Source organism: Bos taurus, chromosome 2, assembly GCF_002263795.3.
Source record: "Bos taurus isolate L1 Dominette 01449 registration number 42190680 breed Hereford chromosome 2, ARS-UCD2.0, whole genome shotgun sequence".
NCBI classification, from domain to species: domain Eukaryota; kingdom Metazoa; phylum Chordata; class Mammalia; order Artiodactyla; family Bovidae; genus Bos; species Bos taurus.
This window is the reverse complement of record NC_037329.1, coordinates 129,002,560-129,030,444: the sequence shown is the minus strand read 5'-3', so window position 1 is coordinate 129,030,444 and position 27,885 is coordinate 129,002,560. Positions and strand designations below refer to the sequence as shown.

The 27,885-nt window shown below is 45.6% G+C and overlaps 1 protein-coding gene across 3 annotated transcripts in view; it reads right to left on the bottom strand.

Annotated features, from left to right (window-relative positions):
- CNR2 (cannabinoid receptor 2) overlaps positions 1-27,885 on the bottom strand; it is a 37,643-nt gene that overhangs the window by 8,735 nt on the left and 1,023 nt on the right. The window contains exon 2 of one of the 3 annotated variants that reach the window (XM_005203221.5): positions 11,735-11,842. The exons of 1 other annotated variant lie outside the window; for it this stretch is intronic. The gene's annotated coding sequence lies outside the window, so the exon portion shown is untranslated. Of the gene's footprint in view, positions 1-2,480; positions 2,585-11,734; positions 11,843-27,885 lie in introns of those variants that run through there. One more of the 3 variants, XM_059876050.1, reaches the window with a different exon arrangement.

Here is a 27,885-nt window from a genome sequence, read left to right as displayed (position 1 = left end):
AAATCCCTTCATGTTGACATCAGATCCTCATAACTAACAAAAAACCTTTGTAAAATGAGTGCTTTGTGGTATCGAACTCCGCCTTCTCCAGAACCTTATATATTGACTTTCCGCCAAGGCCACTTTGGAGAAGTCTCTCAGAGCTATCTGAGATGCTGCCTCCCGGTCTGCAGTCCTCGTTTTGTCCCAAATAAAACTTAACTCGCCACTCTCAAGTTGTACATCTTTTTTAGTCAACAGTTATTGGGACCACGAAGGGACCCAGAGTGAACTTCCTTCCTTCAACTGGACTCCACGAGGAACTGGAGCTTTGGTACCAGCAGCGGCCCCTTGTGCCCATTCTTGGGGAGTGCAGATGAATTTGGGTAAATCTCTCCTAGTTCTTTGGAGAAGGAAATGGCAACCCACTCCAGTATTCTTGCCTGGAGAATCCCAGGGACGGAGGAGCCTGGTGGGCTGCCGTCTATGGGGTCGCACAGAGTTGGACACGACTGAAGCGACTTAGCAGCTCCTAGTTCTCGAATCTGCTGTATTGGTTGAGATTCTGAGTTTTATTTGGCGGTGGAGGAGGTTCTGGCCCCCTCCCAGTAGGAAAGATACTGGTGAGGAGCCCAGGTGAAACATCCAGGGCATACCCACTCATGGTCTAGACACTGAGTGGGGCTTGGTTGAAAGATACTGAAAAATCCCCACCCAGGCAAAAGATACTGGGTGGGGAGCTGGCTGAAAGATGCCAGGGGAATTACCCACCCAGTGAAAAGGTACTGGGTAGGGGGACTCAACTGAGGAAAAAAATTAAGGAATACCCGAGGCTCAGCTTAAAGATGCTGAGGTTGCTCCGTTGTAGGGGACCGAATGGTCTTAGCAAAGCGGTAAGAGGCTGATCTGACACTTTTCCTCAATTCGACTGCCATTATAGAATTTGTCAGTATAAAAGTGAGGAGAATATATGAGAGCTTTGCTCCAAAGAAAAGGGGCAAGACTCCTCCCGGTTGGTTTCGGTTTTCTCAAGTGACTGAGGAATTTACGGGAGTGGTGGAAGCCTAGTCCTCATACTGTGCAGTGGTCCCATAGGGAAACCCACTAGTTAATCAAAATACTTTTTCATCTGGGGATCACACATAAGAATTGGCCGTTCAGCCACCTGAGCAGCCATGGTGGTCTTAGATTGCTGGAGGCAGAATCTGAGACACGCAAGAGGAGCTGAAATGACTCTGGGATGACTCCTAGAGGAATTAAGCTCACAAGCAGCAGATGGGCCCACTACACAAGTTCACTAGTGATTTTTATCCCTGACAAATTCAGCTTAAAATGGGAAACGGAATCTCTCAAAAATAGAAATCAAGGAGTGTCAGAAAGCCAGCATCTGACAAACACTCCAGCCAGATTCATGTATAATACCTATGGAGCTCATACTCGCAAGTACCTAGTTAATTGAAGAAATTGTACTAAAAGAGATCTCAACCTAAAATGGCCAAGTTGGGGTCTTTTGATATTTCAAAATTGATAGTTTTGCATGCACAATCAGAAAAGGCCGGCTGTGCTTACTCTGACTGGTATCTAGAAGCTTCTAAAAGAGGAAATGATAGAGTAACTTCTTCACAGGAAACCAACAAGAAATTGCTTGAAACTGTACCAGAACTAAAAAAGGCTGCTAGCAGTGACTCTGCCAGGTCTCAGGTCTAGTGGAACTGGGAAGTCACGTTTGGCATTTACACCATTTGGCTTTTGATTTCTGGGTATCTCTTTGCCTTTTGTTTCAGAGTGTGACTCCTGGCTGGTGAAGTTCTGGTTTGGTTTGGTTTGAGTGTGCAGACGTCTGGTACATACTACTCGAGCTAATATGGGAATTGCTCATTCTAAGGTTCCACACTCCACCTGGTAACCCCTTGGAAAAACAGATTTTTTTTTTTTTTTTTTGACTGGTCAATCTATAGCTATGACAAGAGAAACGGCCTAAAATATTAGATCTTTATTGACAATAGGATAGGAAAATGGACTAAAGTTCCCTTATGTCTAGGACTTCCTTCTGTAATTAACAGCCTGGGGGTCTGATCAAACTAAGACCCTCACTTCCCTAGAGGGACAATCACTGCTGGGACCAATCTGCCCTTGATATAAGGACCGAGTTGAGCACTATCTGGTCTAAATTCTGGCGATAAAACTATGATCACAGATCATAATTTTATCATAAAAATATTATTTTTGACAATGTGGTCACAATATTCTTTAGACTCCAGAGAAAGCTTGAAGAAAAAAATTATCTTTTTAAGAATTCTTGCCGTTAGGAAATAATTCCGCCTGGAATGCGGGAGACCCGGGTTCGATCCCTGGGTCGGGAAGATCCCCTGGAGAAGGAAACGGCAAACCACTCAATAATCTTGCCTGGAGAATCCCATCGAGGGAGGAGCCTAGTAGGCTACAGTCCATGGGGTCACAAAGAGTCAGACACGACTGAGCAACTTCACTTTCTTTCATACCTTTAGACCAGAGCTCTCTGGATCACTCTAGACCATCTCTAATTCCTGAAACCAAAAGGAAAAAAAAAAAAAAATAAAGGGAACAAAGCCTTTTAAAATCTTACTCTAACCCCCCCCCCCCCCCCCGCTTTTTTTTTTTACAAGTAGTATTCATAACTGAGTTTGGAAATTAAGCAGAATATCTTCATTGTACCTAGGTTTAATATAAGTTAACTATTATTATATCTGTTACAAGTTTGTCAGCAAGGAAATTACCTCGAGTGAAGAAACTTCTAAAAAATATTAAGAATAATTATTCTTTAGGAATATCTGTCTAAAATAGTCTCTCCAGATTGGGGTAACTTGAACTTCTAAGGGTTGTGGTAAATTAAGTGTTGGAAGTGTATTGAATAGCTAAGTCATTTCCAAATAAAATAAGATTTTGAAACATTTACTACTGAACACTAATTTCCTTTTACAGAGAAACTAAAGATTTCTGGGATTAAAAATGAATGGTATTTGGGGTCATCCTAAAATGTTCTAAGAAAGCAAAGGGTTTAGAAATTATCACTGGTATTTATGCTTACCAATCTATAAAATGCTCAAATAAAAGTCAGTTCTTGGTTGCTTAAGGGAAGTAGGAAGTGTGTTTTCGGTAAAGAAGGTATGAGGAATGGAACTGCATTTTGTGAAGGGAAAAGGAAGTAAACCTGCCTCACAGGTGGCTTTTTAGGATGGAAGACCACAGTCATGGGTACAGAAAGCGATGAGGTTTGTGAAACGCGAACCGTGAAGAAAGAGCTTTGTACATAGTCAGGACTAAGTTTTTCTTTATCTCTTAAATGATCTGTTCTAAAATCTTTTATTGTTACTTTGACTAAGTGAATAGCTATTGTTTCACAATGACATATAATCCTATCTGACTGAGTTCTAAACCTTTTTGATATTTGTTGACAAAACTTCCTAAATCCTTCTAATGAAGATGTCTAGCTAACTTCTGGATTCTTCAGAGGGCCCCTGAAACACCCCAAAGAGAGATATTACACTAATTTGGCTGATTTTGTATACAGAATTACATGGAGAATATTGTCAAGTGAGTAATAAGTCTCGGGTTATATTGTATGGTAAATGTTACTAATATAGATATCCTAGAAACTGTATGATAGGACTTCCCTGGTGGCTCAGATGGTAAAGCGTCTGTCTACAATGCGTGAGGCCTGGGTTTGATCCCTGGGTCAGGAAGATCCGCTGGAGAAGGAAATGGTAATCCACTCCAGTACTGTTGCCTGGAAAATCGCATGGACAGAGGAGCCTGGTAGGCTACAGTTCATGGGGTCGCAAAGAGTTGGACACGACTGAGTGACTTCACTTACACTTACAGAAACTGTATGGAGTTCCTAAAATTCTGATATGTTTGGGTAAAATGTTATCAGGCATAATTCTAGTTACTATCTCAATATTGTCATAGCATTAACCAAGTTCTGTCTCTTCAAGAAGATTTATAAAAAGAACTTTTGAATAAATACCAGTTTCTGAACTGAGTAAGGATTCTAATAGAAAACCTGATGACTTCACAAAGGTTAACAAAAGGACTGAATGAACTGGTGAATATGCTTATAACTTTTATGGTTTCTATCTGAAAAACTACTGATTTGAATCTGTGTTTCCCAGGTGTAAGAAAAAAAAAAAAAACCTTTCCCTCTAATTATGGCAGTAGTTTGGTAAAATTATATTTTATAAACAAATTGAAACATTTATCTTTTCTCTCTTCTGAACCCTCCAGAGATTGGAATCTCTTAGTTTCCAGTAACTTTATCAGATAAGTTAGGAAGGTTATCTCAATAACAGGTACAGAAATCTCAAGGAATTTTGGAGACCTTGAGAAGGAAGGAATTTATTTAGATCTGTTAGGCAAAATCTGTGATAAGTCTTTGGCATGACTTTCCTAGCCCTGAAAGATTTTATTTTAAAAATCTGTGATAAGCTTTTGGCAAGACTTTCCTAGCCCTGAAAGATTTTATTTTAAAAGTTAAGTCTGAGACTATAAAAGTCTCAGCAAAGCAAAAAAGTCTATGATCAATTTTGGTTATATAAATCATGCCAAGTTTATTGAGACCAGACCTATATTACAAACAGGTCTTAATTAGGTTATATTTGGTAAAAATGATGGTGATTTTAGGGAGAAGGGGCTTCCATGGTGGCTCAGATGGTAAAGCATCTGCCTGCAATGTGGGAGACCCAGCTTCGATCCCTGGGTTGGGAAGATCCCCTGGAGAAGGAAATGGCAACCCACTCCAGTACTCTTGCCTGAAAAATTCCATGAACAGAGGAGCCTGGGGGGCTAGAGTCCATGGGATCACAGAGAGTCGGACATGACTGAGCGACTTCATTTTCTTTCTTTCTTTCTTTAGGGAGAAAGAGATGTTTCAATGAATGTTAAATCCCAGTTTGTTAATGGAGGTCTGTATCTACTAAGACTCATTTCCTGGATAGGTCTTTGCTGTTAGGGTATATTAATATAAAATTTAATTGAATTATTGAAGGACACTCTAGGGTTGTTTTGAAGTTTATCTCAGTAATCTGTCTTTGGATGAAGATCAGATGCCTCACACGTAACCTGCAACCAAGACTGGAAGAAGATATAATTTAAGGAACTCTCTCCAACATGGATGGAAGGACCTTTCAACTCCATGGTACTCTTAACTAGCTCATGCCCAATGAAATCGAAGGGAAATTGACTCAGGTTAACTCCCACTTCCAAAGGCCCCTGAGCTGGACTGGTCTATAGAGAGGCCTGCTGACCTCAAACTCACCTTAAAATGATGCTCAAACAGAGGAAACTACACTACCCTAGGACGAGAAGAAGATGATGTCAGAAGCACAAAGCTTGCCCAAGATGCTGATTTGACTTGTGTGATCATTTATAATGTTTTCTTGATTCCTTGGACTTATGCCTATCAATCAAATGTTTTCTATCATGGACGTGATTCTATGCTAGTTTAAAACTCAATCCAATTGTTGGTTTGTGGCCAGTTACCTGTGCCTAGTACTTCTGGGTTACCTTGGTGGATTTCTGTTCTCTAGGGCTCTGATTGGATACCCCTAGGAAATTATTTTAGATGAGTGTTCAGTCCTGTTCTATCTATTCATTATATTACTAGATGGGATCCTCTCACCTGGCCAATTAGTAATACCTGCTCTGATGCTGGCCATAGATTTAAGTTTTCTCTTAGGGTCATTTAAACTCAATTGAGTAATGAGCTAAGTCTCAATAAAAAGTTAATTTCTCATCCATTAAAAGGAAAACTCCCACAATTATGGGGAGGATGAACATGGTTAACACCAGGCTATGGTCATTTAAGTTTCAAGGCTCCTCTATGTTGGGAAAGGTTAAATCATACTAAAAATGATCAACCTGGTAATTATGAGACAAGGCTGGGTACTTTATGAACTATGCCTGTTATTACCCTTAAAGAGAGTGATTGGTATGGAACTCAGTGGATTTGTGGCACTAATTTATGGCCTTGACATCTACAGGGATGGATATGAAGGTGTAGCCTGGGATTCCTATGAATTTAAGGTCATACTTGTTAACAAATAAGAAATGACCCCAACCAGTGTATCATTGGTATGATCCCAGTGGGTCAAAGATCTGTATTCTACTAGTATGACCATTTAGCAGCTTGTGTGTGTATGTGTGTGTGCCTTCAATGGGGTTGGAGGATGTAATTGATCATATCTAAGCCTTAACAACTTGCATAAGCTTTAAATGATAGTAATTGGGCTATTAGCCTATTGAATTCTGAGATCTCTATGATGAGAAAGGAAGTGCTACACAACTTCAAGGTCTTACAGCATCTCAGGGAAATGTCTGTGCTATAATTCAAAGTGAATGCTGTATTTTCATACCTGATAAATCTTTTAATGTAACACATTTGATGACCCAAATGAAAAATCAGACTTCTGCTTTAAAAGACCCATTCCGTAGTCTTGACGATCTTAAAAAAAAAAAGAAACTGGTTTGGTGTGGGAGGCTCATGGCTAAAATATTTACTTTTAATTCCACTAATGTTTTTAACTATACCATTTATATTTTGCTTGTTTCACAAGATTATTATTTCTTGTATTACCAAGTGTATGACTGAGCTTCCAACGAAAATGATGACTAGACTTGAAGCAGTTGATTAAATGTATAGTTCGATGTATGATCAATGATGGTGATAGTGTAACTCTAGGTATGAAAAGATGCAATGAGAGGAAATAGTTTCCTGGACCATAACTAGAAGAAAGGTGTCCAGAGATCTTTGACTATTAAGATTTAATCCAGTAACAGCACATTGAGTGTCTTATCAACAAACACCTTCAGAACTGGGAACAAGCCTTCCTAGCAACACGGGACAAAATGGTCATGAAATGCCCCCCAAAGTTTTGTCAGATTGATGACCACAAGGGGGCCAGGTCAACTACAAATTGTCACTTACCAAGAGCATTGCCAATGAATGGACAACAAAGGCATTTTCCACCTGCTTCTATGGAGATTGAACCCCCTGCTGCTATAGCTATTGACCTTCACCAACCCCTGAGGGAGTTCAGGGTGGAATGAGGCACTCTGCTCCAGGGAATCTGGTGGGACAGGTCTTAATTTTATCAATCCTTGTATCTCCTCATATCTAGAGAAGCACTAAATCCCTTTATGGTGACATCAGATCCTCATGACTAACAAAAAACCTTTGTTAGCACTCAACCTAAATTGAGTGCTTCATGGTATTGAGCTCCCCCTTCACCAAAACCTTGTATATTGACTTCTCCCCACTGCTGCTTTGGAGCAGTCTCTCAGAGCTGTCTGAGATGCTGCCTCCCGGGCTGCGGTCCTCATTTTGCCCCCAGTAAAACTTAACTCACAACTCTCAAGCTGTACATCTTTTTTTAGTCGACACCAGCAAGCAGGACAAAATGCTGATGAAATGGGCCCCAAAGTATGGTCGGATTTATGACCACAAGGGGTGAACTACAAATTGGCACTTACCAAAGGCATTGCCAACGAGTGAACAGCAAAGGCATTGGCTATCCTCCTCTACGGAGATTGAACTTCGTGCTGCTGCAGTTGACCTTCAACACCCCCTAAGGGAGTTCAGGGTGGAATGAGGCACTCTGTGCTCCAGGGAATCGGGTGGGACAGGTCTTCAGATAGTTGGATGTTTTCAGGAATGGGTTTTATGATCTCCATCCTTGCATCTCCTCATACCTAGAGAAGCACTAAATTCCCTCACAGTGACAGCAGATCCTCATGATTAACAAAAAACCTTTTGTAGAATGAGTACGTCACGGTATTCAGCTGCCCCTTCACCGAAACCTTATATATTGACTTTCCCCCACTGCTGCTTTGGAGCAGATTCTCAGAGCTATCTGAGATGCTGCCTCCTGGGCTGCAATCCTCATTTCCCCACAAATAAAACTTAACTTGCAACTCTCAAGTTGTACATCTTTTTTTTAGTCGACAAGCTAAACATCCAACTCATGAAATTAGACAAAGAGCAACAGCAAAAATACAGAGAAGGCAGAAGGCAAAAATAATAAGAGCAGAAACTGATGACATGGTAAAACAACTGAAAATAAGATGCTCTGACCAAGACCGAAACTAGTTCTTTGAGAACATCATAAAACAGACAGACCTCAGGTAAGATTCCTCAAGATAAAGAAGAGAGCCTCCAAATAAGAAAAATATCAGGCATGAAAGAAAACAGTCAATTATCCTTTGAAAAGATGTTTAACCTCAATAGCATCCACAGAAAGGCAAGTTTCACTACCACCAGATCAGCCAAAAAATGAACCTGACACCCTGCGTATTGGAGAGGTGTGGAGGGCAAATGTTCAGTGCTGTGATGGGGGTGTGAGTTGGCACAAACACTGGTGAGCAGTTTCCCCAAATCTAATGAAGCTAAAGACAGCCACTGCCCTGGAATGCACCAGTTCCGCGCCTGAAAATGTTCAAGGATGTTAGTTTCAGCATTTTTGAAATAGCAAAAAACCACCACCAACCACAAAAGTCCAACTGGAAAATGCATAGATAAGTTATAGTACATGCCTACAAAGAACTACATAAAGCAGTAAAAAATGAACTAGAACTAAACTCATCAACAGGGGTAAATCTTACCAACACAACGTGGAGCCAGAAGACCGATCCCTTAGGAGAATGTAGAAGTCTTATAAAGCAGATAAAGGGAGCTGGAAGATAATGGCAGAGGAACTAGAGAAGTAGGAGGGAGGGCAGATTTTTTCCAGACTAGATTAGAAATCAATACCTTGCCTGAGGCAAAGCGAGAAAGCTGTTCCTCTCTGTAGATGTCTTGTGTATTCTTTACTGGCTGTTTTTCGGTCTCGAAACATTAAATAGTAAAACACTAAAAAGTAGTTACTATTGAAAAGTGGAAAAATAGCTACATTGAAACACAATAGTATTTTATAAAGTTTAAATATTTTACTTAATATTCAAAACAGGATTTATTATAGTTTTCTGGCACTCATTTAAATTTTGTTCCCCAAGTGAGACCCTACGTCTGGTCCTGTTAGAGGTTCTCAGGGGGTGGGAGGTGGGACGAGAGATGTCTGTGGCTTTCTGAGCAGTGGTTTCCTGGTGTGTCTGAGTGGGAAGACCTTAACCGCATTTTCATATCTTCGCTCACAATAACCTCCAGGGTAGGTGTGCTTATGCTCACTTTGTAGAGGAAGAAGACTTAGGAATGATAAACTCTTTGGGCAACCTGGACTCAATTTCCTTATTTATAAAATGCAAATAATGTTGGTAACCTCATTATAAAGATTTAGTGAATTAATACATAAAATAGGGGACTTAGCTTGTGACCCAGTGCTTAAGAATCTGCCTTGCAATGCAGGGGATGCAGGTTCGATTCCTGCCGAGGGGCAACTAAACCTGTGCTGCAATGAAAGATCCTGTGTGCTGAAACTAAGACCCACTGCAGGCTAGTAAATAAATCTTTTTTAAAAATACTTAGAAGTAGAAGAAGTATAGAAGAGATCTCTATACTTTATTGAGCTGTTCCTAACTTAGAACCTGCTCAGGATGACCTAGTTATTTAAGCGTGAGAATTGGGGTTCACAGACTCAATGAACATGAGTTTGAGCAGACTCCAGGAGATAGTGATGGACAGGGAAGCCTGGCGTACTGCAGTCCATGGGATCGCCAAGAGTCAGAACTGTGGTACAAGTCCAGCTCTGTCTACACCGGTACCCTAAGTGTGGTTAATCTGAATGGAGATGTGCTTTGAGTGTAAAATACACACCAGATTTCAAAGACCGTATGGAAGAAAGACAGAAACATAACTCATTAGTAATTTTTTAATACTAATTACCCGAGATGATAAATTGGGCTAAATAAAAACATTTACTTTGCCTGTTTCTTTTTATTTACTTAGTTTTTCCTGTGACTACTAGAACATTTAAAATGACAAGTGGCTCATGGGACAGTGCTAGCCTGCCCCAGCGTGCTGTACTTCTGGTGACAGCAGAGTCAGAAGTATTCAATTGCAGCCGCCACTGGCAGCCCCAGTTGGACTCAACTGTTTGCCTAACCATTCCTCAAATAGTTCTGCTCCAAACCCACACCCCATGCTTTGGAGTCTTAATCTCTGGCCCTTCAGGGAAGTCCTAGTTCTGCTTTCTACCCACCTTTGCCCCAGAGGTTCCTTTCCCGGTTCATCTTCCTTCTGGACTCATCTTTTATCTTGTGCAGTCTTCCTCGAACCACAGTCAGACACCACTTTCCCAGACTTACTCTGTGTATATTATAACCTGCTCTGATTAGTCTTTTCTGCAGCCATATTAATAACTGCACCAACCAACATGCTATGCAATTTAACTTCTACAAAATATTTTTTCTCAGCTACCATCTAAGGTAATCCATACAACCTCTGATAGAAGAACTGTGGTTATTGTTATTGTACAGATAATGGAGGCTCAGAGATGTTACTTGAAGGAGGACACACAGTTTGTCAAGGTCAGAGACTGAGCCTTCATTATTTCTGGGTCTTCGGTGCCTTGCACAATGCCTGCTACATGGTCAATGCTCAAAAACTTCTTTTTTTTTTTTTCAAAAACTTCTTAATGAATGCAACCCATTTGGGTGGAAAGCGGCTGTCTCCAATGCAGTAGATCCCAAGTAATGTTAGGGGAAGCACACTGATTGAAACCGCCCACCCTGGGTAGGCACCACAGTGACCATTTGCATGAATTGTTTTATGACAGGAGATCCTGATAAGGAATATGGAGCTAATAAGCCACCACCAACAGGAAGAGTTCGGGAAAGGTCGAAAGGAGACACCGTGTGTCCATACACTTCCCAGAATCCCTCTCGCCAGCATCCGTCTTGGCTGAGCAATGCGTGTGCCACCAGGAAAGACTCTGAATTAGAATGATTGGCCAAAGACCACCTGGAAACTAATCCCATCACCATAAAATCCGAGACTGTGAGCCACGAGGCAGAGCAGTTCTCCTGGGTTCCCTTACCCTCCTGCTCTCCTCCTGGGTGCCCTTTCCCCATAAAATCTCTTGCTTTGTCAGCACATGTGTCTCCTCAGACGATTCATTTCCGAGTGTTAGACAAGAGCCCAGTTTCAGGCCCTGGAAGAGTCCCCTTTCCTACAACAGTAAGGGTGTGAAGGGAAAGGGGATCACGTTGGGTAGGTTCTAATCCTAGCCCGGTGATCTTATTCAAGGTCCTAATGCCTCCGTTTTCCCATTTCTCATCTGTAAAATGGGGTTTTGTGAGGATTTAAGTAAATTAATAAAACATATGGAAGTGCTTATTATTATTATCTTCAAATGGGATAATTCAACCTGCTTGGTGAACTTGTTAAGAATAATGTGCCTGGTGCATTGTAAGAGCTTAATGAGTGGCAGCTCTTGTAATCCAGTGTTTGGGTTTGGTTTATTTTTTTTTTTAATTTTTTAGAGAGCAGAATGCTTTTTACCCTCAAAGAAACCTGTATTCATAAGTCAGGTAAAAGCCGAATTCATGTTACCTATGTCTGCTCTTCCAGGCAGCCTGGATTCCTCTTTGGAGCCCTCAGGCTCCAAGGAACAGATAGAAAATCTCTCATTTAATACACCGCTATCGTTTTACCATCAAGGAAACTAAGGTTGGGGATATAGTTTTCTAAGTCAGACAAGGCAGCACCAAAATGGGATCTAGACTGCATATCTGCATCCCCCAAGCCACAATCAAAACCCTCATGCTGTGCACGTAGAAGTGACCCTACCTGGAAAAGCTGGAGAGGAGTGCTTCCCTGAGACTGACACCCTTTGCTGAATGTTGCCAAGGCCACCCCTGAGTGAGACCGGAAATGGTGCCAGCCGAGTTCTCAGCCCTGGGTTGAATGAGTGAAGACACGTGTAAGCCTTTATCAGCTCCCACACCCCTGTTCTGCCACTGCTGGGTGCTTCCTCCCTGCGCCCCTGCAGCTCCAGTCCCATTTCCCTCCAACTCTCTTCCCCTATTTCCCTTAGGAAACATCCCCCTCGCCCCCATTAAAGAATGGCTTACCCCACGCAGAGTCCAGCCTAGAAGGGGGATGCTTGGATGGTGGTGGCCAGCATCGGTGCCTCACTCAGGCTTGGCGTGACCACCAACCTATGGTTATTGTCCAAATTAAGTAAGGGCAGGAAATGCAGACTTCTAGATGGAGGACCCAACAAGAAAACATCCGACAACAGGATGCACAGAGCCACAGGAAACCCAGTTCCCTGTCTGCCTTCCCTCTGAGCAGATAGAAATCTCTTTTGGAGTCAGAGCTTCTGGCTTCTAGACAAGCCTTCCTCCAGGGCGAAGACTGGTCTGAAAGCCCCAAACAGAGAGAGACACTCGGTGCTTTGCTGCGCCGGCCACTGTTCCAGTCCCACCTCTGCCATGGCTGGTCATGTGACTTTGGGCAAGTCCCTTCAACTTCCTGAGCCCCTCTTCTCATTTGTGAAATGACAATGACAAAACCTGTCCCATTCTCCTTGGGAAAACCAAACTGGCTGACCACCGCTCCCCCACCCCCACCCCTCCCATGGCTTTTTAACCGTGTCCATGGGGAGGCTATGATGGGGTACCAGTCCTTTCAAAGTTAGCAGAGGCTTCACGTCTGTGTGTTTGTTAGGGGGAGGAAAGGGTTCTTCTTCTTCTTCTTTTTTTAATCAGTTGTGTCAATGGAGTTCCAAATATTAGGTTTTGGTTTTCAAAACCATTTTGTGACCTGACTTTGTACACATGTAATATTAAAAGAGAAACCACCTGATGTATGGCAGAAACCAACATAATATTGTAATTATCCTTCTATTAAAAATAATAAAGGGGAAAAAAAATTCGGTGGGAGGGGGAGAAACAACCAACCAAGTGCTTTTCCCACCAAAGAAAAATGCCAAAGCCCCCAAACTACATGACTCTCTTTCCCCAGAGAGCATGTCCACTCTGCAGTGGGTGTGCAGGACCTGGAGTTCTGACTCCTGCCGAGTGTCTGGGAAAAAAGCCTTGAGAGCCAGGAAGCTGCTCAGAAAAGAATCACCTGGGGTTTTTTCTGACCTGAACTGAAAGTGTGAAGTGAAAGAGCATCACAGTCCCAGCTAGCTCCTCTGTACTGCTGTGCTGAAAGCCCAAAGGCACTGGGGTCACAGGTGAGTGAGCCGGCCCTGGCCTTTTGATGGTGGCTGCCACCCCTGCAGTGAGAAGCTGAGATTGTAGACTGGCAGCAATCTTTTTTTTTTTTTAGTGTCAGACCATACTCCACGGCATGTGGGACCCTGGTTCCTTGACCAAGGATTGAACCCACACTCCCTGCGTTGGGAGGCAGAGACTTAACCACTGGCCCACTGGGGAAGTCCAGGAACCATAATTTTTTATCTCTGACTGGGAATGGGGAGGCCTGGGTTCCAGTCCCTGTTCTGCTACTGAGTGACTTTGGGCAGGTCCTTTCTCCTATCTGGGTCTTTTCTCATCTTCAAAGCAAGTAGATTGCTGGGTCACTTCTTCGGTCTCCTCTGGGAAACTCACCATGTTGGATCCCAGTATCACACAGGCTTGGCAACCAGACCTCTCTGGATTCAGCCAGCCCTGGATTCAATTCCTGCTCTGTACCTTGTGGGCTGTGTGATGCTGGGCAAGTTACTTCACCTTCCTGAGCCTCTGCTTCATTCACCTGTAAACTAGGAGAAACACTACCCATGTCACACCATCGTGCAATCAAATAATAGAAATTTACAAAATGTACGGTGGCTTACAGTATGTGTCCAATGAAAGGCAGGAAATAATAGAGTTAGTTTATAGAATTCTTACAGGATTCTGGGCTTGTTCCACTTTTGTCTGAGAACTTAGGCATCTAGAAAGTTCTTCAGGACTTCCCTGATGGTTCAGTGGCTAAGAATCTGCCTGCCAATGCAGGGGACACGGGTTCAATCCCCAGTCCAGGAAGATCCCACATGTTGTGGGGCAGCTAAGCCCGTGAGCCACAACTACTGAGCCCACGCTCTAGAGCCCATGCTCCGCAAAAAGAGAAGTCACCACAATGAGAACCCTGAGCCCTGCGACAAAGAGTAGCCCCTGCTCGCTGCAACTAGAAAAAGCCCACGAGCAGCAACGAAGTGCAGCCAAAAATAAATAAATAAATAAAATTTAAAAGAGAAAATAAAGTTTTTCATTCATCCTTAGGGGACACTTTTTTTTTTTGGAAAAAAAAGCCCCCAAACCAGCCTTGTTTGAGCTGCATAAATAATCCATTACTAATAGATCAGAGTTAGGCTCTCCACTTGCTTCCCAGCTGGCTGGGCTCTTGGCACTACACTCAATCATAGGAAGAGTCCTGAGGCCGTCCTTACCCCTTTCTTCTCCTAGTTTCCCTCTGTGCTTGATAGCACTTGGTTGCAATTGCCACAAGTTTCTCTGGAGTTTTGGACTGTGGGCTATATTCCTTTGCCCAAATCTTATTTATTTTATCAGGCCCTATATCAAAAGTCACCTCCTCCAGGAAGCATTCTCTGGTTTCTTCTTACTGCTCCACATGGATGAAACTTATTGAGTCCTACTGCAGGGATCACCGCCTACCTTCCATTATTTGTGCCTATTCCTTGTATTGCTTCCTGGACTGTAAGTTTCTAATTTTGAGAATAGAATCTGGGTCAGGGAGCAGCAGCATCTTCGTATTCTATTCCCCCTTACACCAAAAAGAGTTTGCAGTAGATTCTTGGTGGAGATCTTCTCATGAAGGGCCTGAGCTAAGCAAAGCAGCCCTATGGAGCTGGAACTCAGCCCACATAAGCAAGGCAGTTCGATGGCCCCCAAGCCACTGCTCCACGTTCCAAAGCCACAGCAGATACTGCCCATTGCTCCCAGTCTTCCTGTGCCCCAAGCCTCACTCTCAGCTTCTCACCATAGTGCTTCTGGCCCGCAGATCCAGACTTCCGGAAAGAGGCGGGAACCACAAGCAACAGGTCAAAAGCAGAAAGTTAACTAGAAGGTTGGTAAATGTCCAGGCTCTTTAACCTTATAAACAGACCACCAGGATAGTCATTCCTAAAATGGATTTGGCCGTGGAGGTGGGACGGCATGTGGAGGAAGGAACTTACAATTTCTCCATCAATATGAATCAGAGGAGAAGGTTGTTGATGGGAGTCAGAGTATAGAAACTGCCCTAGGACTCCCCTAGGTCTAAAAATCTGCCTGCCAATGCAGGGGACCTGGGTGCAATCCCTGGTCCGGGAAGATTCCACATGGCCTGGGACAACTAAGCCACAACTACCGAGGCCTGAGTGCTGCAGCTACTAAAGCCTTGCCCGCGTGAGCCTGCGCTCTGCAGCAAGAGAGGCCACTGCAACGAGCAACCCCTGCACTGGAATTAGAGAGCAGCCCCCACACGCCGCAAATAGAGAAAGCCCGTCAGAGCAATGAAGACCCAGTGCAGCCAAAAGTAAGTAAGTAAGTAAGTAAATAAATATATATATATATATATACTTTTTTTTTTTTTTTTAAAGAGGAGAGATACAAAGAGCTGCAAAGGGGTTATTTTCCAAGCTGATTTCTCCAGTATATTCCTCCTGGATTTCCAGCCCTTGAGCACAGGGCCCTGGTAAAAAGTAGGCTCTTATGTATCCTAAAGTTAACTTATTGAATGAATGAATGAACGTCTATTAGAAAAAAAGCGGGTTTCTTCAGATTCTCATCTTTCCTTTCCCCTCAGCGGCCAGGAAGCTCCGAGTTGAATGCAATGCAGGCCAGCAGTGCTGGGTCATTCAAGATTGGATCCTCATTTACTTCTTGGTCCTTTTAGGGGTTTCTAGTGCTTTGCTTCTATTTCCACTGCTCTAATTCATAACACAGGCCACCTCCAGTCCTTTTAGGAAATAATTTGTAATTTACAGAATTGGGGCAAAAGATTATTGAGGTCTCCTCGATAATTCCTTTCTAAATGCCTATTGCTTGTGGAAGAAACCCAGTCCCTATGAGTCTCCCTTGTGGGGCTGAAGGATTCTCTCCCAAGTCCGCTATCTATACACCATTCAACATCCCCACCCAGAGGTCCGCGGAGTTACTTCCTGCTGTCTGGACACTCATTCTCCCTCGATCTTCCTTCCTCATCCATCTGCATCATCTCCAGCCTCTCCTCCCAGGAGGAACTGAGCTACATGAAGCCTGAGGCCTCTTTCCACTGTAGTGAAGGTTAAACGTCAAGACTTTGGAATGAATCATTGTAGGATTCAAATCCCAGCTCTGCCACTGATGGGCTGTGTGACCTTAAGGCAAGTTACTCAAACTCTCTGGGCCTCAGTTTCTTCATCTGAAACTGGGGAAATTAATACCTGCATGCTTTTTTAAAAACTGTTCACAAGTTTATTGCTGAGTTGCAAAAATGTTTCCCCTGTAATATCTGCATGCTTGACGTCCACATGAGATAATTATTTAAAACGAGCAATAGCTTGGCTGCCTAACTGAAAGGTAGAGTTGTGAGTATGATGTAGTAGAAAGAAAAGGATTCCAAGTTAGGAAGCAGGTACTCAGGGTTTGAACCTGGCACTGAAAGTGGACATGTTAGTTGCTCAGTTGTGTCCGAGTCTTTGCAACCCATGGAGTGTAGCCCACCAGGCTCCTCTGTCCATGGAATTCTCCAGACAAGAATACTGGACTGGATTGCCTTGCCCTTCTCCAGGGGATCTTCCCGACCCAGGAATTGAACTCAGGTCTCCTGCATTGCAGGCATTTTCGTTACCATCTGAGCTACCGAAGCTGGCTTTGGGACTGGTTAGTTCTGCGGAGAAGTCACTAACTCTGTGTGGCCCCTGAACTGCCGTATGAAAAGAAGATCGAAGGATAGTAGTGATGGGCCTTTGTATTGTACTACTGCCCTCTCTTTGATATCTCATTTAAACCTGATCTTATTTTCCGAATTTTATAGATAAAGAAATTGGGGTCCAGGGATGCTAAGAGGCTGGCTGGGGGTACAGAAATCTGTGCTTTTATTCATTCCTCTGAAGACCCAGGGTCCTATATTATTGTTTACATTCTTTACAGCTTCCAAACCAGTACACAGTAAATTAACTAATCTGAAATCTACCCACAGGACAATTTTGTTGAGTCTTTTCAATATCTTCTTTTCAACTACCTTCAGTTCAGTTCAGATCGTGTCCGACTCTTTGCGACCCTATGGACTGCAGCACGCCAGGCCTCCCTGTCCATCACCAACTCCCGGAGCTTGCTCAAACTCATGTCCATTGAGTCGGTGATGCCATCCAACAGTCTCATTCTCTGTCGTCCCCTTCTCCTCCCGCCTTCAACTACCTTACACTCCAGCAACTTCCCTTTCAAAGAATGGACCCATCAGGCCCACATTCAGAGTATATTTTATTTGACAGTTTGCACAGCAGGGGAGGGCTCATAGCCATTATATGAGGCAGGTGGCATTCCTCGAGTAAATGGGTTCAGAAAGGGCAAGGCCTTTGCCCCCAGTTTATAGCAAGTGGCAGGCCAAGCCAGGACTTGAGCCTTCATGTTCTGACAAAGTCAAGTTGATAAAGGGACAGGATCTGGTGCATGACTCTGCCCAGGCGACACCAGACACTGGCAGTCTTTTGCCTTTAATCCCAGGGGCAAATCACATCTCTTTTCTTTTTGTCTTTTTCCTCTTCTGATCAGTTTCACTCCGTCATGCCTCCATTGCTAGCATTCTCTGGCCTAGATTGTAGTCCTGTCCCCATCAGCCTGGTGAAGTCCCGGTCTCATCTCTTCACCCCAACAGATCTGCCAGACAGGCTGAGATCCAGCCCTGGCTCAGCCGACTATTAGCTCTGCGCCCTCAGATAAAGTCACTTACTTCGTTCACTTCTTTCCCTCAGTTTCCTCACCTGTAAAATGGGAATAACATATAGAATATATTTCTTCGGTGACAGTGAAGCAAGAGAACTAGCTGGGAAACATCATGCTTAGTACATTGCCTGGCCCAGAGTTCGCCTGCCAGCGATGGCAGGCTTTACATATACCTATAAGGTGTATACGTATTGTAACGTTCTCCTCTCTTTCTCAAGTTGCCTTGTCTGCTATGCCCTTGGGCTGTATGGGTACAGAGGCCTGGTTCCTGGGAGACAGGAACCAGAGGTGGGACGATGTTAAGAGAACAGAGGGAGAAGATCCTATTTCCATTCCGAATTTTTGGAACTGAGTGAACAGGAAGCTGAGAATGTTCCTGGGAGCCTGGTGGGTTATTAACCAGGCTGGGGCAGAGAAGTCAGCATAGGGACTTCCCTGGTGGCCCAGTGGTTAAGACTCCACGCTGCAATGAAGATCGAAGATCTTGTATGCCACAACGAAGACCCTGCGCAGCCAAATAAATATTTTTTTAAAAAAGAAGCAGCAGCAGCCAGCACCCATCAGCCTGCAATTATGGGGCGAGCTCTGGGCTAATGAGACAGGAATCTGGATTCCAGTCCAGATTTTGAGTAGAACTGTTGTGTAGCCACCTCAGGCAAAACAGTCCCCTTTTCAGAATGTCCATCTGCACCAGGTAAGATCTCAAAAGCCTTCTCGTTTGGTCCTTTCAATTTGTGAGTTGTGCAATTAACCTTGTGGGCTGGGGCAGGGCAGGGTGGAGGCGGGGAGTGGGTGAGGGGATCTGTCAGGTTGCAAAAGAGCTCAAGTGAGAAAGACTCGAGCAACAGTTCTCAAACTCTGTGGGCTCAACACCCCTTTACCATCTTGAAAGTTGCCCAGATCCTCAAGGGCTTTCCTTGATACAGGTCTTTCAAACAGTGACTGGTTAGAAACTAAAGCTGACAACTTAAAAATGATATTTAATTAACCTGTTCTGTGTGAAAGAGATAATATGTTTTTAATGCCAATAATTTTGGGGGGCAGATCTCTTTGCTATCTAGCAGCTGGACTCTCATCTCTGCTTCTGCATTCAGTCTGTTGTGATATATCATTGTGGTTAAAGTGTATGAGGAAAGGGGGTTTGTTGCTGTCCCCTGGAGCTTCCTTTGTGGCAGGCACTATGTGGAGGCCTTTTACCTACACACCCTCTCTCCTTTATCCTGCCAACTCCTCTTGCGGATAGGTTCTTATTTTCACTGTCTTAGAGATCAGGAGGAGAAGGCAATGGCACCCCACTCCAGTACTCTTGCCTGGAAAATCCCATGGACAGAGGAGCCTGGTGGGCTGCAGTCCATGGGGTCGCTAAGAGTCAGGCACGACTTAGCAACTTCACTTTCACTTTTCACTTTCATGCACTGGAGAAGGAAATGGCAACCCACTCCAGTGTTCTTGCCTGGAGAATCCCAGGGACGGGGGAGCCTGGTGGGCTGCCCTTTATGGGGTCGCACAGAGTCGGACATGACTGAAGTGACTTAGCAGCAGCAGCAGCAGAGATCAGGAAAGTGAGGTTCAGCTGGAGGAATTTGCCCAAGGTCAGACGGCTTGTAAGTGGCAGAGTCAAAACTCAAAGCCAAGATGCTATGTTCCACTTGGCGCTGGAACCCGTCCATGAAGACCAGGCCGGCTTGTCTGGAGAGGGGCGGAGGTCTTTCTCACACTCCAGGTAACAGTCTCTTCCCTGGTGTCCTTTTCTACCTTCCCTCCTTGGACTGCTTCCTCTAACCAAAGCCTCTCACACCACCGTTAGGGCCAGGGCACTCAAAAGTCAGCTCCAAGAGGGCTGGGGCTCATCGTCTAGTTTGCTTCCTGCTGTGTCTTGGGGGCCTAGAACTCCCCGGCTTGTGGAAGCTGCTCAAGGAGCATTTGTCAGATGAATTGGTTGAAGGAGTTCTCTGACACTTGTGAAAATCCCCAAGGAGGGTTCCCTTCTTCAAGATGCTCAGAGCAGGGACTTCCCTGAGGATCCAGTGGCTAAGAAACCACCTTCCAATGCAGGGGACGTGGGTTCCATCCCTGGTCCGGAAAGATTCCACATGTGGGAGGATCCCACAAGGGGGGGTAGATATGCCCCCCAAAATTATTGGCATGAAAAACACATTATCTCTTTCACATGTAACAGGTCGATTAAATATCATTTTAAGTTGTCAGCAATGAAGTCTGTGAGCTGCTACTATTGAGCCCGTGTACCTAGAGCCCTTGATCCGCCATGCAACGAAGGAAGCCACTGCAAAGAGAAGCCCACACACCACAACTAGAGAAATGAAGCTGAGCACAGCAATGAAGACCCAGCACAGCCAAAAATAAATAAATAAGGAAAAAGCTAAAAAAAAAAAAAATGTCCCGCATCGATACAACCGATCCTTTTAAGGGGGAAAAAATGGACGATATATCAGCAAGAAGGGCATGGCTGGCTTCACATTTCAAAAGTGCCTCGCTAAGGATCTGTGGCAAAAAGACTTGGGTAAAAGCTTTCAGAGCCTGACCTGCCTGCCTGGCACGTACCTGGCAGAATGGAATCACAGGGTGGAGGGACTGTACCTTAACGGCGGTGGACCGAGCACTGGGCTTTGCGTGTAAACTCAGTCACTCCGCACCATAAGGTGGGCAGGGTGGTTCTATTCTCCTGTCTCTCATTCACAGACAAGGAGACAGAAGCACACGGAGATGAAGTGACTCTCCTGAGGTCATACAGAGAGCAGAGCCCACCTGGAACCCAGGTCCAGGTCCATCAGCCTCATGCTCAGTGGGGTCTTGTACCTTTCTCCTGGGGACCTCCATCCTTGGAGGGGAGGGGGGCGGTTCTTCAAATACTGTAAGTACATAGCCTTCCCTGTTTCCTGCTTTAGCAGATCCCAGGAGACTCAAGAAGGGCGCCTTGGCAGGCTGTCTGAAACGTGTCTTAGTTCTGGCCTACAGGGAGCACCTCTGTGATTCAGGGCATCACTTTGATTCTGTGCTTTTTGTCTTCATATTCATTTATTCATTTATCTTTGGCTGCGTTGGGTCTTCACCGCAGTACACGGGCTCTCTCTGGTTGTGCATAGGCTCAACAGTTGTGGTGCACAGGCTTAGTTGCCCCAAGGCGTGTGGAATCTTCCCTGACCAGGGATTGAACCCGTGTCCCCTGCAATGACAGGCAGATTCTTAACCACTGGACCACCGGGAAAGTCTCTATCCTCATCTTTATAGTAGGACTAAAGTTCTATTGTTCTCTTTCAAAGAAAACCCGCTACAGAAAATTTTAGGAATTCAATCATTAGGGCTTCCCTGGTGGCTCAGGTGGTAAGGAATCCACTCGCACTGCAGGAGACTCAGGTTCAATCAAACCCAGGTTCAATCCCTGGGTTGGGAAGATCCCCTGGAGAAAGGAATGGCAACCCACTCCAGTTTTCTTTCCTGGAGAATCCCACGGACAGAGGAGCCTGGTGGGCTATAGTCCATGGGGTTGCAAAGAGTCAGACATGACCTAGAGACTAAACCACCACCACCAATCATTACAGTGTAAATGCCTGGTAAGAGTCTATGGCTCCCCTTACCCTTGAGGGTACTTGCTGCTGGTGAAAGCTTGGTCAGGAGTCACTGGGAAGCCTGGTGAGGTGAGTGGATGGGTTTGGGAGCATTGTTGCTGCTGCTGCTGCTGCTGCTAAGTCGCTTCAGTCGTGTCCGACTCTGCGACCCCAGAGACGGCAGCCCACCAGGCTCCCCCGTCCCTGGGACTCCCCAGGCAAGAACACTGGAGTGAGTTGCCATTTCCTCCTCCAATGCATGAAAGTGAAAAGTGAAAGTGAAGTCGCTAAGTCGTGCCTGACTCTTAGCGACCCCATGGACTGCAGCCCACCAGGCTCCTCCGTCCATGGGATTTTCCAGGCAAGAGTACTGGAGTGGATGCCATTGCCTTCTTCAGGAGCATTTTAAAACTGTTAATTACACCTGGAAGAGGGTGGTTACCCCTTCCACCTGTGAAGTATTCTCTGTAGGACAAGCAACGTGTTGTAACCCCGGGGTGCAGAAAGGCCATTAAAATAAGCTGAGGGCTTTTTACAGTGGCTTCTCTGCACAGCAGAGAGTGGGAAAAGGTTAACCACGTGTGGTAAGTATTCTGAATCCCCCTGTGGTTTCTTTGCAGGCTGTTCTGCCTCTTTCTGGCTTGCTCAGATCCCAAAGGGTGGGGTCCCTCCCTAATCTTGATTCTGATTGTTTCTAGGGTTGCAGCAGCCCAGGAGGGGAGGCTGGTCCTGGATCAGAGGCAGCAGTGGTGGGGTGATGATGCAGAGAGCCCTGGAGGCTCAGCCCTTGAAACATACCAGTGATCATGACAAAGATAGAAAGTAACACTGAGTGAGTGCTTACTGTATACTGTGGGCCAGACCCCAAGCTACACACTTTACACTTAACACATACATTCTACAGGACAAGCCAGTGAGGGAACTGGTACGACTTCCATCCTATAATTAAGGGAACTGGCACCAGCAAAGAGGCTCTGTTGTCCATAGGACTTCAGGCCACCAAGATCTGTGAGTGGTGACAGAGTGGCTAGAGGGTCACCAGGGCGGCTGGACAGGGGCTGGTGATAAATTAAACTCAGTGTGGGTACTCAAAGCCACGGAGAGATGAGGAGAGGCCAGCGATCTGGGAGTTAACCCTTACGGGCGCTCCAAGATAGCCCTCTACGATACCCTGTGTTCATGTGCTTTGGGGAATCTGTCTGGCTTCTGGCCTCTGTGGCCGTGAAGAGGAAAGCACGTTAGCATTTCTGGCCTGGGATCTGGGATCGGATCCAACAAGACTGATTCCTTCAGTAACTTGAGCGTTAACCTGGATTTCTATCTCCTGCTTCTGTGAAGAGAGGTGATAAGCAGGTAAGAATCCACTCAAAAGCTTCCCTAGTGGCTCAGTGCCTGCAATGCGGGAGACCTGGGTTCGATCCCTGGGTCAGGAAGGTTCCCCTGGAGAAGGAAATGGCAACCCACTCCAGTATTCTTGCCTGGAGAATCCCATGGACGGAGGAGCCTGGTGGGCTACAGTCCGTGGGGTCGCAAAGAGTCGGACACGACTGAGCGACTTCACTTCACTTCAGTAGAGGTTTAAGAGACAGCCCTGAGTCACAGATGTGAGTTCTGATTCTGCCTTTTGAGAAATCTGTGGTCTCCTGGGCAAATTACCTCACCATCCTGAGCCTCAGTGTCCTTATCTGTAAGATGGGGATAATGAAATTATCTCCCCCCAGGGATGCTGGTGAAGACTGAACGGGGTGGTGGTGTACATACAAAATGTGTAGCAAGTTGCCTGGCTGGCGCTTAAGAAATCCTCGTAAACGGTAGCTTTTGTTTTGGCTGTGCTGGGTCTTCACTGCTGCATTCGGACTTTCTCTAGTTTCGGTGGGAAGGCTTCTTGCTGCGGTGGCTTCTCTTGTTGCGGAGCACAGGCTCCAGCGTGCAGGCTCAGTGGTTGTGGTGCACGGGCTTAGTCGTCCTGCGGCGTGTGGCATCTTCTCAGACCAGGGATCGAACCCATGTCCCCTGCACTGGCAGGCAGATTCCTAACCACTGGACCACCAGGGAAGTTCAGTATTAGCTATTAATGTTTATCGTTCTTGCGTGCATTTTCTCTGCCAGGTTACTTAAGGATCATATCCAAAATTTCAAAGAGAGAAATAAAACAGAATGAGGTGATTGGATTACACCATCTTTCAGCTTTTCTGACTCAGGAACTATTTCACAGTAATATATAATTTTACAAACCCCAGTGAGAATTATATGGACTGTGTCATAATTTTCTATGGTCCATGAAAAAGGAAGTGTTTTAAGTCAAATGTACTATTTGTAATGTGTCTTATTTCCAAAATTTCCTTAACATTTATTTAACTTATACGCCTAATATATAAAAACAAAGTTTACTTCTCCATGGTTTACAGTGACACATGTGCTTGATTTACTTTAAATTCATGACGGAAGAAAATGCATGCTGGCTGAACAAATTTTAAAATGATGTTTTATGGAGGCACCAAATGGACATTAAAATAGACTGACATGGGGAATTCCTTGGTGGTCCAGTGGTTATGACTTGGCGCTCTTACTGCCAGGGGCCCCGGTTCAACCCCTAGTCCGAGAACTGAGATCCCAAAAGCCTCGAGGGATCATTTATGTGAGTTGAGGTTTTGCATTCTTGCATCTGATTGCTTAAAAAGCTGAATTGTAGCTTTTAAAAAGAATGTTATGCTGTTGTATGGTAAGATAAAATAGCTCTCAGGTCCCTATGTATAAGCACCTCTCTGCATATGCCTTGCAGGTATAGATCACTTTTCTGTGCAACACAGGAAAATAAAAACTACATGTTATTTTTTCTTTTTAACCATCTTTGACATTTCGTAACAGAATTTTCCTGGTAAGCCATGTAAGGAATTTGATCAGATAAATACAAATGATAAATCTGGAGGCAAATCTGTGAGGTCATTATCTTCCTTCTTCTACTTCCTTGTTTATTCAGCCTCAGAGTTCCCTTTGCGTCCTTTGTTTGTTTGTTTGTTTGTTTTTAATGTACTTATTTATTTGGCTGCATTGGGTCTTAGTTGCAGTACACAGGGTCTTTGTTGAGGTGCACTGACCCTCTAGCTGTGGCAAGCTGGCTTACCGACTAGGGATCAAACCCCAGGTCCCCTGCACTACAAGGTGGATTCTTCAGCACTGGACCACCAGGGAAGTCCCTGATTCCTTTCTTTAATCATTGGTTCATTAGAGGTATGAATTAAACAACATAAGATGAAGATCAGTGTAAAACCATGTATTAGCCAAAGCCACGCCAGTGGTCAAAAGATGAACCGCCTGGTTGGAAGTCATGAGAGTATCATTTATTTGATCACCACTAACTATTGCTTTTGATTCTTCCATTTATTTTATTAAAAAAATTTTTTTTGGCTGTGCCATGTGGCTTGTGGGATCTTAGTTCCCCAACCAGGGATCAAACCCAGGTGCCTGGCAGTGAGAGTGCTGAGTCCTAACCACTGGAATTCCCAATTCTTCCATTTACCTTAAGAAGTTCTCACACTGAGAAAAATGTCTTTTAAATGGCAAAACAATTATTCACTAATTTTTTTTTTTAATGGAAATGTTCTAATAATGTGAACCTTCTGGAATAGCTTCTTCCTTGTTGGGATGAGCTGGTGGAAAACAGTGGAAAGACAGATCTGGGCTTGACTCTTGTCTCTGCCATTTACCTGCTGCGTCTGAGCCTTGGCAGCCTCACCTGCACAGTGGGTGTTGTATACAACGACTCAGAGACAGTCCACGGAGCCCCAGTCCCTGCTTTTGGCTTCTTCAGATTCCCCAGGATCCAGACAGATCCCTGGAGACCCATAAAGGATGGACTTGTTGCGTTCTGACAGAGGTAACACTGAACGCAGCTGTGATTCTCAAAGAGGAACTTTGGGGTGGCCCCAACCCCCCAGGAGAGGAAGGCGGGGGGACTTTGGTGGGAGAGGCTGCCTCTGACTCGCTGGGTGAGCGGATCTGGGGCCTCCCCTCTGGGGGCATCAGCAGGTGGGGGAGGAGAAGAGAAGCAGGAAAACCCACAGGATGCCCGACCTACCCATGCGGTCACCCGCTTGAATGTAATACTCACAGTTTTCTCTCCCATGCTGGGTGTGATGACGCTGGGGAGGCTCCTCCCCACCTGACCCACCCCACCTATCTGCCCTGGTCTGCCATTTTCTTTCCTTTGGGGGCTTTCGCTGCCTGAGGGCGGTGGGGGGGGGGCGGGGCAGGACACCCTGCAGACCCTACCTCTCCAGAATATGATGGGAAAACGGAATAAAGGTCTTGTCCTTTTCTGCTGGAGGAGGGCTGACCCTGGGCCCGCCTTGCACCTTAGTGCTTAGGAGGCACTTACCACGTCTGTTCTCCTGTCTGATTCTCGCCACAATGTACCACAGTTCTGGATTCGGATAGACCTGGGTTTAGGGCTTTGCTTTGCCACGTGACCAGCCGTGTGAACTTGGGCAAGGCTTTATGCCTGGGTGAATTTCAGTTTCTCACCTCTCAAATGTGGGTAGCAATAGCATTTCCCCCACAGGCTGCTGCGAGAATTGAAAAAGGTAAGGCTGCAGGTCTAGCAGAGCTCCAGCATGTTGTACTAGAATGCTCAGTAAATGTTGCTGTTGTTCAGTCGCTCAGTCCTGTCTGACTCTTTGTGACCCTATGGACTGCAGCACACCAGGCTTCCCTGTCCTTCACCAACTCCTGGAGTTTACTCAGACTCATGTCTGTTGAATCGGTGATGCCATCCAACCATCTCATCCTCTGTCATCCCCTTCCTCTCCTGCCCTCAATCTTTCCCAGCATCAGGGTCTTTTCCAATGAGTTGGCTCTTCGCATCAGGTGACTTCAGAAAACGCACAAGCACTCCTTTGAGATGGGTACGTAATCCTACCATAGCTTCATTTTTAGAGTTGAAGAGATTGAGGTTTGCAAAGGAGATGTGACTCAGCCAAGGTCGTCTGACTAATCGGGGAGACTTGGGTCCTCCACAAGGTTCAGTGATCGACAGCACAAGCTTTGGAGCCCACAGCGCAGGACTGGACCCTGGCTCTTCTTCTCCTTGGCCATGTGAGCCTGAGTGACTCCCCATTGCTCTTGAGGCTTGGTTTTCCTTCTCTATAAGGTAAGGCAGCCTGTGTCCGTTCAAAGAGTACCCTTGGTGTCTCCCAGCTCAGGGACTTTTTGCAGGGGCAGGGGCAGAAAGCAGAAGCTGTTTGAAGACAGCCCTTCTTCCTGTCCTTTGTTAAAAAAATACCTAAGCTCAGTGAGAAGGTTAAGCTGGTGTCCCATGGGTGGAGAGAGAGGAGCCTGCACCTGTAATCGAAGGCCAGGGAGAGAGGCGATGGCCCCACGCAGGGAAAGCACCCGAGGTCACGAGTTCTGTGAGTGCTGGGGGCCTACAAGTGCCTTGGGGAGATGGCAGGACCTCTGGGGGAAGTTGCCGGGTGGCATACCCTGGAGGGTGAACCCAAGACACAGGGCACTCCAGCCTTGGCAGAGAATCTGGGCTCCAGGCATACAGCGGAAGGGAGGAGGGCTGGACTTCAGGGGATCAAACCCCTTTGGACAAGGGGGCATTCATCATAGGAGGAGCCCGGGTGGCTTCTCTCACTGTGCTCTGTAAGTGACCCTAAGAGTGAGGAGTAGGGGAGGGGATAGCTCAGTTCACACTGAGATCCACTCTCTGACTTGCTCAGTAGGATGGGGGCTTGGAGTCCTATTGAATGTGCTTTAATAAGAATGTATAAAAGAACATTTTATGCACATCTGAGATCAGGGAGAAAGGTGAAGAGACGCAACAAGATGAGGAGGGAAGAGAAAAGACTGGCCCCGAGGGCTTCGCTCAGCTGAACCGGGCTGTCATTTTCCACCTTGTGTGTGTGCTGTGCTCAGTCACGTCTGACTCCTCTGTCCATGGAACTTTCTAGGCAAGAAGGCTGGAGTGGGTTGCCATTCCCTTCCTCAGGGGATCTTCCTGACCCAAGGGTCGAACCCGGGTCTTCTGCACTGAGGGCAGATTGTTTACCATCTGAGCCACCAGGGAAGCCCCTTTCCCACCTTAATCTGACCTTAACCCACCAAAGGGTAAAGGACGTGCGTCACTGATAGAAACGGATGCTTGGGCTCAGGGCAGGTCAGGGACCATCTCTAGGCGAGCCAGAAGGTAGTTACAGACCTGGGGCCAGTGTTGTCGGGGTGCCACCTCCCGGGGTCTCTCCCAGTTCCTCCGCAGCCCCTCCTCCACCTCAGTCCTGGTCTTCATGCCCTGAAGGTGTCCACGTGCTACCCATTCTAGGGGAAAGCAGCCCCACAGCCTCACTCGTCCTCATCTCTAGTCCAGGGCCAGGGTGGATTCGGTGAAGGTCAGAATCTTCACCTCAGCCACTCCCTGAGCCCAGCACACGTGCCCACGGCAGTGCTGGCATCATCTCATCAACCCTCCCACGAGCCTGTGAGTGATGGTCTCGGGTCTGAATTTCTCAGAAAA